Source organism: Myodes glareolus, chromosome 17 (assembly GCF_982192425.1).
Source record: "Myodes glareolus chromosome 17, mMyoGla1.1, whole genome shotgun sequence".
Taxonomy (NCBI): domain Eukaryota; kingdom Metazoa; phylum Chordata; class Mammalia; order Rodentia; family Cricetidae; genus Myodes; species Myodes glareolus.
This window is the reverse complement of record NC_142042.1, coordinates 40,409,592-40,422,586: the sequence shown is the minus strand read 5'-3', so window position 1 is coordinate 40,422,586 and position 12,995 is coordinate 40,409,592.

Below are 12,995 nucleotides of genomic sequence, written 5' to 3'. Positions count from 1 at the left end.
GTTAGTAGACGGGGCAGGGACTTTGGTGGGTGTATCGAAGTTAGACGGAGACACCAACGAAGGTTTTTCTGAGGAGGTAATATTGAGCTTTCTCAAGGTGAACATTTGGGTTCTTTCTGAGTTAGCTCCCTCTTTTTATACTTACAGGCCCATGAAGTTTAGAGAAATATTTTATTTTCTACGAGTGTTGTTCAAGCAATTATGTATGTGTGCCATGTGTGTGTGTGGTGCCCACGGAGACTGAAAGAGACGCTGGATTCCCTGGAACTAGAGTTACAGGTAATGATTATTAGCCACCATGTGGGTACTGGGAATCAAACCTATGTCCTCTGCAAGAGCAGCAAGTGCTCTTAACTGCTGAGTCATCTCTTCAGCCCCATTTATTTTACTTTTATTTACAATTTTTAAATTAGGCCAACTTTTGCCTACCCTGAACCTCAGAGGAGTATATACGAACATTCAGCAGTCACATATTCTCTGCACTGTGACCAGTTATGAATCTGTCGTAATTGCTACTCACTTCACAAAGAAGCTCCCCTATCACTGATAAGAACACTGATCTATAGGCATAAGCATAACTGTTTAGAAGGCATTTGGACAGGCACATTTGATCTCCTTAATAGAGCAATAGCAGTAGCTTCCTCACTATGATGTCCCCAGCCACAGACCTTTGACCAGGTCTACAGTACCAGATGTGAATTTCAAACCTATAGAACAGGCACAAAATCAACCTAGAAGCTGGTGGCCACCCCATAGCAGTCCAGTCATAATTGCACAGGCAGTCCATCTTGCAGGAAGGGACCACAGCTGAGTATAATTGTGAGTTACATACAGTTCTTTCCTAGTACCCTGCAGAGCATTCTGAAGCATGGTAAACACTACCATTATGAAAGAAGCTTTCAACTCAATCCCTCCTCAATTTCTTCAGGTCCTAAAGCAAAAGTTCTTGGTGCTCTTAGCTGTAGTTAATTTTTTTTGTCTGTTTCCATGTTTGTTTCCTTTTAGTAAGTACTCCCTCAGTGTCTGTCCTGCCACACAACTGACATCTGTTCTTTACTCATTTGATCAGCTGCATAGGGGACAGAATTCTGTGTGACCATTCCAAGGGTGTCAGGTCTTTTTCCTCTTAACCCATCCCATAATTTCTGATTGATACATTTTGGTGAGGTAGTTAGTTGACGCTCCTAGACCCACTCGCTCACTTCTTACCTTATAAGATTTGCTGAGACTAGATCTCTCTGAAGCCCACCTTGAGAGACAGAATGAATCATTGTCTTCACGTGTCTCCACAGCACATTAGGCCTAATTTCATTATTAGTAACTGCTCAATGATTGTAATAATAATATGTATTATTATTATTAAACGAAATAAGTATTAATAACACGCATTTGTAGGTAGCTATTATCTTTCATTATTTCATAAATTGTAATTTCAACTCATGAGAGGGTCTGTCTGCTAGAACATAGGTCTGCAAATTCAGAAAGTTGTAATTCCTGGTAGCAAATATTTGTTGAACTATTAGTGTTCAGTTCATATGATACTTTTTAAAGAGAACCTTTCTGTGCATTTACAAAGGCCATTTTGATAGCACTGAGTCTGACTCATTTCCCGGATCAACACAGCAGTTATTCTACATTGGGTCTGAGTATCTGGGTGGAGATATAGCTCTCCTTGTAACAGCGTCGCTTCTTTTGACAGCAAGAATTACTTCACTCAAAGACAAGAGTATAAGTCACAGGAGAAGTCCTGTCTGGGAGAGAAAGGAGGAGCGTTGAAAGTACTCTATTTCACCTCCTTCCTTCCTTCCTTCCTTCCTTCCTTCCTTCCTTCCTTCCTTCCTTCCTTCCTTCCTTCCTTCCTTCCTTCCTTCTTCCTTCCTCCTTCCCTCCCTCCCTCCCTCCCTCCCTCCCTCCCTCCCTCCCTCCCTCCCTCCCTCCCTCCCTCCTTCCCTCCCTCCCTTCCTTCCTTTCTTCCTTCTCTCCCTCCCTCCTTCTCTCCCTCCCTCCCTCCCTCCCTTGCTCCCTTCTCCCTCCCTCCCTCCCTTCTCATGGCCTGGGGTGGGGACTGCTGGTGTATGAGTCTGAAAACACATCAGAACCTCCCTTCCCATTCCTAAAGTTGTCCCGTTACTATGACTAAGCAGACGCTGTGCAACTGCTACTTCCTCAGTGTTTGCTTATTTAATTTCTACAGTGACACTATAAGCCAGGTTCGTTAGGTGTTTTTCCCACGAGTGTGGAGACTGGTGTATGCTCTAAGAGCAGCATAGAGACTTATGTAAGCTCACACCCACAACCTGCAGCAGAATTAAGATTACAATTTATTTCGGCCTGAAACTAGACGCTGAACTTCATACATGGTGCTCGGAAAACTCCACGCTGCCTTGGGATGTGTTTGCTGAGGGAAGCATAGGCCATCTCAGGCTGCAGCGGATCCAAGGCGGAGGTGGCTTAGCAATGCACACAGAATATCTGCTGGGCTCTGAGCTGAATTCCAGGTAGGCAGGGCTTCTTATAGTGTCTTCATCCATCCGAAGCTCACCTGACCTTGTTCAGAGTTTCCTCTCCACCACCGCTTTTTAAATTTTCTTTTGTGATGCCAAGGATTGACCCCAGGGCCTCAGGCTAAACATGCACTGTCGCTAAGCCACACTCCTGGCTTAAAATGTTTTTAAATTAAAAATTGTTGTAATGAGATGCAAATCACATAGCATACAATCCACTCACATAATTGTTTAACAATTTTATAAAAATATATTTGTATCACAGTTAGTTCTAGAACATTCTGATCAATGCCAGAAGAAACCTCTTGCCTCTGAGCCATCACTCCCAATCTCTGTACTCATGGTCTTAGAGATTGGCTGATTTTGGACATTTTGCATAAATGGAATTATTTAATAAATGGCCTGGTTTATGGCTGATTTCATTCCTTTAGCATAATAAATCTCATTCATGTTGTGGTGTACTTCAGAACTTCACATGCTTCATTACCAAATATATCATTTTATGGATATACTACATTTTACTTACCTGTTCATTAGTTTCTGAACATTTAGAATACGCCTATGTTTTGACTATTCGGAGTAATACATATTGGAATATTAGCCAGTATTTTCATTTTTCTACCCAGAACTCCTATTTCTTCATTGCAGCTTTGTGTATAGGGATTAGGGAACCCTGGGTCAGTTTAATTATCACAATTTGTATTACGGTATCAATGACTAATTCATTGTGCTAGTTAGCTTTAAATAGACACAGGGAAAGTATCCTGGGGGATTGTCCAGGTCAGACTGATCTGTGAGCATGTCTGGGAGAAATTACTTTGGTTGTTAATTGATATAGGAAGGCCTAGCCCACTGTGGGCAGCGCCAGTCCCTGGGATTGTGGTCTTGTATTGTGTAAGAAAGGTAGCTAAGCACTAGCCGTCTAGTGTGCCAGCAAGCTGCATTTCTCAGTTGCTTCTGCTTTGAGTTCCTGTCCTGACCGCTCTTGGTGATGGAGTGTGATCTGGAAGTATAAGCCAAATAAATCCATTCATCCTCTAAGTTGCTTTTGTAGCATTTGTCACAGTGACAGAATGAAGCTAAAACATTCTATTTCCCATTAAATATTTATTTCGATAACAATTTGCTTGGCATATCTATCTTCACCATTATATTCGGCTCACTTAGAAAATATCAAGGACTAATTATTATACAACCAGGACACTTAGTCCGTCATGTTTGCATAGCAATGGTAATTTAATCTAATCTAGCACGCTAATATGCAATACATTTTTACGTTACTGCGGCTCATTGAGATCACTACTATTAAAACTAATAAAAGTCAAGCCCGATGTGTCAAGGCAGAACATCCAATCTTAGTCCATCACCCCCAGTTGTCCCCTAAGAGATGGCAATCCCACTCTCCTAATCGCTCAGAACCAAATCCTAACTACCTCGTACTTTTCTCCTTCATACCCTGACTCAGAGAATCTCATCTGCTTATTTTTAAATGACGCTAAGTATTTTATATGATCAATTCTCCTTATCTCTATTATCAACATATTACAATAAGCCACTTATTGATTGTCTCTATCTCCTTAATTGGTCTCCCTGATTCCATTTTTCCTAATTATCATTGGACTTAATAAAGCAACTGGAACTGCTATTGTAAAGCATAAGATAGCATTTCAGTCCTCTGTGCAAAGCCTTTAATGTAGGTGGCCAAAACATCAACGGACCAAATTTTCCTCAACCCTTACCTCATTTTCTCCTATTCTGCACCCCTCTTCCTATTCACACAAACTGGCCTCAGCGATCTCTCTTGTTTGCTGTGTTGCTTCCTTATACAGTTTACGCAGACTACCTTAGTTATAACTACATGACAACTTCACTTCGATCTTTCTGTTAAGTTGGGAGCATAGCCCCAGCCCCTGGCATCCATCCCAGCCTCCCTGACCTGGGGGTTGCTTTGGTCTGGACTTCAAATCCCAGCATGCCCAGGGAGGAGTTAAATGGGTTCCCAGAGGAGAAACACATGGTTTCCAGTTTGCATGGGCTCCCTGCTGTCCTGTCAATCACCCGAGAGTGTCATGCTTAATAAAATGATGGGCATTTTGGTTTGGTTTGATTTGACCTAACTGAATTTCTTGTGCCGGCAGAGCTACCCTTTCTTATTTTTTTTCTTAACACTTTCCACTTAATTGTTTTTGCATAGTGTTTGTTGCTTTTTAAATACACCATATCATTTCCCTATTTTAAAAGTATTTATTTTGGGGAGTGCTGCAGAGGCATCTCACTTGTGCTTGCCAAACAAAAATGATATGATTTCAGTTCTGTTGTACTTCTTGTACCCATGTCAAAGCCAGGCACGGGAAGTGGACACAAGTAGATCCTTGGCGTTTATTGGCTAGTCAGACTAGTGAAGTTGATGTGCCCTGTCAGTGAGAGACCCTGTGTCAAAAAAAAAAAATAAGGTGGTTAACAATTGAAAAAGACACTCAGAACTGATCTCGGGGCCCCATATGTGCATGCACACGTGCACACTCAAGTGGAGACACCCACCTGAACTGTAGACACAATGCATGCGCCCACTTGCACATGCACACACACACACACAGATGTGTTTTCTTTCTGTCTGTCTACACTATGACGCTAGCTAGCTTCATGATGCTTGGGATTTTTAATTATTTTGTTCCAAGAAATGCTACCCCCTCGTAGCTGCTCAGCTAATAATTCATCAGCGAATTAATCTGAACCTGAGCCTTGTATCAGTATAGTCTATTTGTTGGTCAAATTGCTCTCCTAATTTACTAAATTACTCTACTAAATACCAATTAATTTAAATTTACTAATCTACTCTACTAAATACCAATAGTCTTTTTAAGTTTTAGTGCTGGAACCATCATTAAGTATGACGCATTATATACATAGTATTTGCTATAAAAATCTTTGGGTTTTTTTGCTTGCATTACATTTCTAGCATCATTCTTTTGATAGCTGGAACCTTCTAAATACCATGCATTTATTTTTAAAAAGACAAGTTTGAAATAGTGGCATTAGCTTCAAGTCTTGGAATTTGATGTTGAGGACTCCTCGGAATTCTCCAACTGCTGCAAATCTAGCTGACAGCTGAGAATAACTCGGAATGTAAACGTCTATAGAGGCAGCTGTGCAAAGAATTTTTAGACGCAGAGAGACCATATAGCATTGTCAGACAACTTGGGGGGTTGCGCTCTATTATTTTAAGCAGTGGCCATCTTCTGTGTGTAGCCCTGGTTGTCTTAGAACTCTGTAGACCAAACTAGAACAAAACTCCTTGAGATCTGCCTGCCTCTGTTTCCCAAATTCTGGGATTAAAGGCGTGTGTCACCGCCTGGCTAATAGTGGTTGTTTTTATGATGCATTTTTCTGTTGTAAATTTTAAGTGGGTAAGTTTGTAGGTCCCTGTGCCCCATCGCCCACACCACCAACCCTTTCGTCTGTTGCCTTCATTACCTGTCTTAACTTCCCTAGGAGAGCTCAGGGCAGAGAATGTATCTGGTCAATGTCACGTGTTTACTGCCATTGCCCACGGGAGCCCTTGTGAGGCTCTGTGGAAAAGTGCTTGGCTGTTTTACTCAGCATGGGATTATACAACCTTTGCTTTGTTCCAGAGCTAGGCCCTTTATTTTTGTCTGCAATCTTTGAAGCTGGTGGAATTTAGTCTGAGTGTGGGACCTGAAGTCATGTTGGTTTTGTCTTCTTTCCTACCTGATCTTCCCCAGGACTCTCATTTCTCTCTTCAAAATCCCTGGCTTCTGGTTTATTCTTGGAGATTCCCAGAGAGTTTTGTCCTCTTCTGTGCGTGAATGATGCTCCCGCGTACCCACTCATCCCATTCTGAAGCACACCTAGTTTTGTTTGGGAGGGGGAATCAATACTTTATATATTTTTTAAAGTTGATATCTTCTTGTTTGAAAATTTTGTGATTGTACAGTGCTCTCTCTTTTGTGGGCAAAATGAACAGTACTGAGGGTTAGGTTGTCAAAGGGAATGGCTTCCACCATGCTTATGGAGTGACTGCTTCTGCCTTTTGGTTTCTCTTTCTCCACGGAACTCCGATTTGAACTGAAAACACGATTGTGCTTATAGAACACTTCATATAAGGTGGTTCAGCCCCAGGTCTAGTTTCTGCTTGTGACTTTCAGGTCCCTAACAGTCTGGAAGGCTTTTGGTGGCTAAATGCCCATGCATTTTGCAGTCTCATTAAAGGCTCTGTTTTATAGCCAGCTCGGCCATGTAGCTCTACCCTTTTGCACTCAGTGTGGGGGCATCAAATCCGCCATAAGATCAACTTATTAAATGTGTAATATCATTGTGTGTGGCTTGAAAGACTCATTTGCACAGGCAGCTCCACGTAAGAACATGTTACAGAGGAGAAAAGAGCAAATGAGTGTTACTGTCTATTCTGAAACTGGCAGGACCCTACTGAGATTAACTGTTGGCCTCTTCTCCCCAGGGCCTTGGCTGTAAAGCACCCCAGGGAGTGCTAAAGATTACAGTCATTACCCCGCTGGAAAGCCAAGCTAATTTTGCCTGGACCAGACCCTCTGGTTCCAGGGAGCTAATTTTGCTTGGATCTGACCCTCTGGTTCCAGGGAGTCTGGCTATTCCAATCCTGTCACTTAGATGACACATCATAAATGTTCACGTCATTGTTGGGAGGGGGAATCAGCTGTTCATTAGGGGACTGTCCCCGACATTTCTTTTGCTGTTCACAGATAGTTCCTGTAATTTAAAACAGCTTTGGAAACACAGGGCCTTCTAGTCTCTGTCCATTGGCTGCTTTGGGGCCAGCGAGTAGTTACAGCCAGTGTAGGAGGATGGATGACTTCAGACATCTGAATCCTGCTGTGAGGTCTGCGGAGATGCAGAAGGAGGTGAGGGAGCGGCAGAGGCAGGACCACAGTGCCCTGCGGCGGACTACCTGTGGAGGAAACTTACCAAGTTCCCTGCTGCTTTCCAGAATGTTCTTTGTTTCCATGTGACTGACAGACACCCACAGTCACACTCGATTATAGCGTAGCTTTCTTGGTTACCAAGGCAACTTTATTACTGAAAGCCAGCGAAATATAAAAAAAAAAGAGGCATGATGTATCACTAAAGAGCCCCCATGGAGAACATAAATTCTTAAAGGAGAAGGGATGGTTTGGTTCAAGGTCTCTCAGCATGAAATGCTGCTTTCACGATTCAGAATAGATTTACGAATCAGGAGAGGACAAATTTAAAATACTGTTTTTATTGTTGTTGTTGAACTGTAATCTCAGTGCCTGGGTAAAGCGGGGAGCTGGGGTTAGTTAGAAGTGAAACAGCCTTGGCTGGATCTATTTAAGTAATAGTTGCCAAAGGTTGGAATTTCTGGAGCAGACCCCAATAACTCCTAAACGCCCCTTTCCTCCAGGGATGGGTTAATTCTTAAGATCTGAACTCAGTAGAGGTGTTATTGATACCCGGACACTGTAATTTAAAGGAAAGAAAAGAGATCTACACCAGTGACAGTGTGTGCAGACAGAACACTGCCCAGCATCCTCACCCATCCCAGTTTCTCTGCGGAAACTTGTACCATCCCACTCTCCTTTGTAGTTACTAACAGAAGAATTAATTATATTTATTAACGTGTGTGTGCGTGTGTGTGTGTGTGTGTGTGTGTGTGTGTGTACATGTTTATTGGTGTGCATATGAAAGTCAGAGGACATCCTGGGGGAGCCAGTTATCTCCTTCTACTGTGTGAGTTCCAAGAATCAAGTTGATAGCATTGGATTTGGCGGCAAGTACCTTTACCTGCTGAGTCATCTTGCTGGCTCTTCTTTGTGGTTCTTAATGGCAGAGATACTGAGCATGAAGTAATATTTTCCTCTAAATTTCATATGTACACTAATAGGCACCATCTCAATACAGGCTGGAAGACAGGATGTAAAAGGTCTTCGTATGTTAAATTCACAGTATAGAAGCCATACAGAAAGTCCCACTGTCTCCTATGAAGTGAACCCAATCCTTTATGGTACAGCAATGAGCCCTCCCTCTTTGGAAGAGCCGCTCTGCTGTTCTCTCTTTACTAGAGCTTCTTGCTCCAGCGTGCTCACTCTAACAGGGAAGGGCTATTTATAACACACAGAGCTCAGTGTGGGCTGGAAACCCTGACTCACCCATTCTCACTTTCAGTGACTACCTAGTGTGAACATTTGCCTTTTGGACAGTGCTCAGTATTTACTGTGGGAAAGAGAGGAGATCAAGTTTTAGTTCCAAGGCGCCAAGCAGAGCTTGACACAACTTCTGTAGCAATAACGTTCTTAGCTGATATCTCTGAGACATTCTCTGCCACTCAGTAGGCAGCAGCAAGTATAAATAATAGTAATAACAACGTTTAACGAGAACTTACCAAGTACTAGACTCTGTAAATGGCTTACATCCACCGACACATTTAATTCTCAATACCACTTAAAGGTATTAAGATCTGTTTGTATTACCTTAAGGGAAGGGTTGAATGGTCAGGGATTTTGAATTTTATGTATGAATTGATAGATAAAGTGGGAGCTACTGACTTCTCCTCTGTGTTGAGTGCCTTTCTGGGTCCAACAGTTCTTATCTGAGGTGATACTGCAGAACAGTGCCTAAGCAGGTGAAAACTAAAGATAAACTTGAAATCCAAGGATGCAGAACAATTAGGGCCATAACTCTGATCTTTGGGTTTAGTTGTGACCTTAGCAGTGGACTTTAAGTCCGACAGTTCTTGAACTCTGTAAGGTTGAGACAAGCTCTGGAGGAAGAGGACCAAGAGATCCAACAATTCTCTCTGTTCTAGAACCTGGAAGAATAACTGAGCCCTGAACTGTACTACTTACTCCCTAGAATTCTTGGACAATTAGGTTAGAATGAGGGTGACATTTTTAAGAAAACATTGGCAGACTTTTTGATGAAGGAGGTCCAGTAACCAATAGCAAAGATAACAGATATGACTGTTTATAATGGACAGTGGACTGCAGCCTCACCTCTACAGACACTGGAAGGCAGTCTCACTTCTATAGACACTGTTCAGCAGTCTCACCTCTACAGACACTGTTCAGCAGTCTCACCTCTACAGACACTGTTCGGCAGCCTCACCTCTGCAGACACTGGAAGGCAGCCTCACCTCTACAGACACTGGAAGGCAGCCTCACCTCTACAAATCAACACCTGCACAGGTCACTGCTTTTTCTTGAAATCTCATGACTTTTTATTGCATTCACCAACAAGCTCAACCTTTTCATTTCAGCCATCAATGCACCTCACTTCCAGTTTATCTTTGGGACTCCAATATAAATCTTTTGTTGGACAAAGCAGTCTCATGCTGGCTTCCTAAACATGATACGCTTCACACTTTAAAGCTTTGATGAGTTCTTTTTTTAAAATTGAAAATAGATTCTTCTCTCATCCAATGCATCCCCACCACAGATTTCCCTCCCTCTACTTTTCCCAGTGTCCCCCTCTTTTCCCCTGGGCCACAGCCCCTCCATCTCCCTTTAGAAAAGAGCAGACCCCTGGGATACAATAACCAAACATGACAAAACAGAATACAATAAGGCTAGGCAAGGACCTTCACAGCGAAACTGTACACAGCAACCAGATAGGAAGAAAAGAGTCCCTACAGGAAAAAGGTCAGAGACCTACCCGCTCCTTCAGTTAGGAGTTCCAGGCACATATGGGCTCCCAGAGCTTTGGCTGAGATTTACTCAGTAGCTCCTCACAGCGTGAGCCTCTCCCTTCCCTGTTCTAATTGTGTCCTTTGTTGACTAAATCCATCCTTCTCTCTGTGAAGCTTCCCCCCCCACATGAATCTTCTTCTATGAATTCTGTAACATTTGCTGTTTACATTGTTTTCTTTGCTTCTATAAGAAAAGATGGCAAGTTATCATGAAGTATCTACTTGGTATCTGTGACGGGCCGAAGGAGACATGTCCCCATAGACACATGTATTTGAACACTTGATTCTCCCTGGTGGTGTTTGGAGAGGTGGAGACACCTTTAGGAGGTGTGGCCTAGCTGAAGGAAGTAAGTCAGTAGGGGAAGACTTTGAGGGTTCTTGGTCTTGTCCCCCTTTCTGCTTATTGTCTGTGTTACCAATGTGTGGCTGGGACGTGATCTCTGAGTTTCCCTTTTCTATTGTTGGGAACAGGCAAGAGCACTGTGTCTTAAACACTACCATTTCGACGTCAGACTCCATTTTACCTGCAGGGTAAAACAAAGTGCATGTTCCCAAGCTTGAGGGGAGCTGGGAAGCTTCCTATAGTTGATTCGCCTCCTCCTGAAGCCATAGAAATGCATTTTTAGTTCCCTAGAAACATCCTGGCTGTTCCTAACAACAGAAAGAACAAATGATCTGATTGGACTGAAAAGCTTGCATTGTGTGTTGGGTGACAATGGTGAACACTTAAGGACAGCCCCTAATCTTTGAATTCTGATTGACAAAAAATTGTAACTGTAACTTAGCAACAAATGCTTATGATTTTTATGCTTAAATATTTACTTCAACTGACATTTGTTGCTGTAGTTCAGCTCCTGAGTCTTTTCCTGATCTCTTGTGTCTGCTTGGGTTCATTTGGAGCCTTGGACTACAACACTGTGGCCATACCTTTCATGGATATCTAGCTCTCTGGAACCATAAGCCAAAATAAACTCTTAAGCTGGTTTGATTATCATATTTTATCATAGCAACAGGAAAATAACTAACCCAATCTGTTTACAACTTATATCCTCAACAAACTTGAAGTCTTTGAAGTTTGAAGCAAGAAGGGGATTTTCCATGTCTTTTTTATCTACCACATGATGACCTGGCAGAAGAAAGGAAAGTCATGATTGTCTCAGACTCAAGTTTCAATCCTGGCTCTGCCATTGTGAGCTTAGACAACTGTTGTTTAATGCACTAGGTTGTTCATCTACTAGTTAAATAACGACAGTCTCAAAGGGTTAATGGGAGAGTAATGGTCTAAGTACCAGACACACGTAAATTATTTACTTATAAAATCTTTTTCGATCAAATGACTGATTCCACAACCATCCTTATCTAAACACTGCAAGTACAACCATTTCAGTAACTTTATTAAAGAATGTCAGAGTATTTCGAAATGTTTAAACTTCACTCTCAGCTTCTCTGTCAAACTATGACCTTCCTGTGGAGTGCTGTTTGCTTTCTGAAATGGCTTGGATGTTCATCACAAAGAGGGACTATCCACAGTGTTAAAGTCCCTTCCTATAGTGATCTAACTTTTCAGATTTGCTCTATTTAGTATCTCTTATTATGTAACAAATTGCCCTCCCCAACCTTAGTGGCTTAATATAGTAATGATCTCTTATAGTAAGCAATCCTGTTCCATGGTTCTCTGAGTCAAGAATTTAGGTTCATGTTACAGTACTGCAGTCACGTGCCGGCTGGGGTTATTGAAATCTTGACAGGGACTAGTTAAATCCCATTTACAAGGTGGTCTTCTAAAGTAGATATTGGCCCCCAGCCTCTCTTATTCTTTCTGTGGTTGCTAGCATGGGGTTGAGTTTTTCCCATAATATATAGCTGCTTTACCCCAAAGTGAATGAGCTGAGAGGTCAAGATAGAAGCTGAAATATTGTCTCTACTCTAGGTTAGAAGTCACACACTGTCACTTCTGCCATATTGAATTGGTCATAGGAGTGGTCCCAATTCATCTGAAGAGGGTCAGGAGTACCTGGAGGCAAGGATCACTGTAGATTATGTTTAGAACTGATTACTACAGGCTAAACTCTGCTCTCCAGTGTCTCTTACTTAAAACTGTATCGACCTTAAAGCCCCTTAAGCTCTCATGTTGCTATATGTATTGTCTCAAAGTCTACGATAGCATCACGTCAGTCGGATCAGGGTGTGGTTACCTGAATATTGTCCTTCTAGATTTGAAGACTTGAGTATGAGTTTCCGACACACCCATAACCTCCAGACTATAGAATAGGCAAAGGAGAAAATGAGCCATGGGCAACTATAATTCTGAAATACAGTCAAACATTGCTTGCCAGTCGCTGACAAGTGCTTGTCTTGTTCCCTGGGAAGGCATCCTTATGGGTTATGGGGATTTGGCTCAACCTCCTGAGCGTTCTTTCTTTTTCTTTTATTAGGGCCAGAATTTATAGCTAAGTGGTCTTCTAAACCTGGTTCTTGTTCACAGTGGTTTGAAGTTCCAAAACTCTCTAATTCTTGTACTCGGAATAGATTACTTCTTAGAGTCTTTGTAATACAAACTAATTCTTTTAAATGTTGGTGGGTTTCTAGTGACCAGTCTACTCCATGAGACAAAAACTCAAGCAGACGCGCCTTTTCAAGATGCACCTCTCCTTTTACCACGGTCTTCCTCCCAGGCCACCGAGGAATACCTTTAAGGGTCTTAGAATATGTTCTTTTAAAGACGACTCAGCTTTGAGAACTTAGATCTGTTGACTGAATGAATACTTTCTTTGGACATGCCATGAGGTATG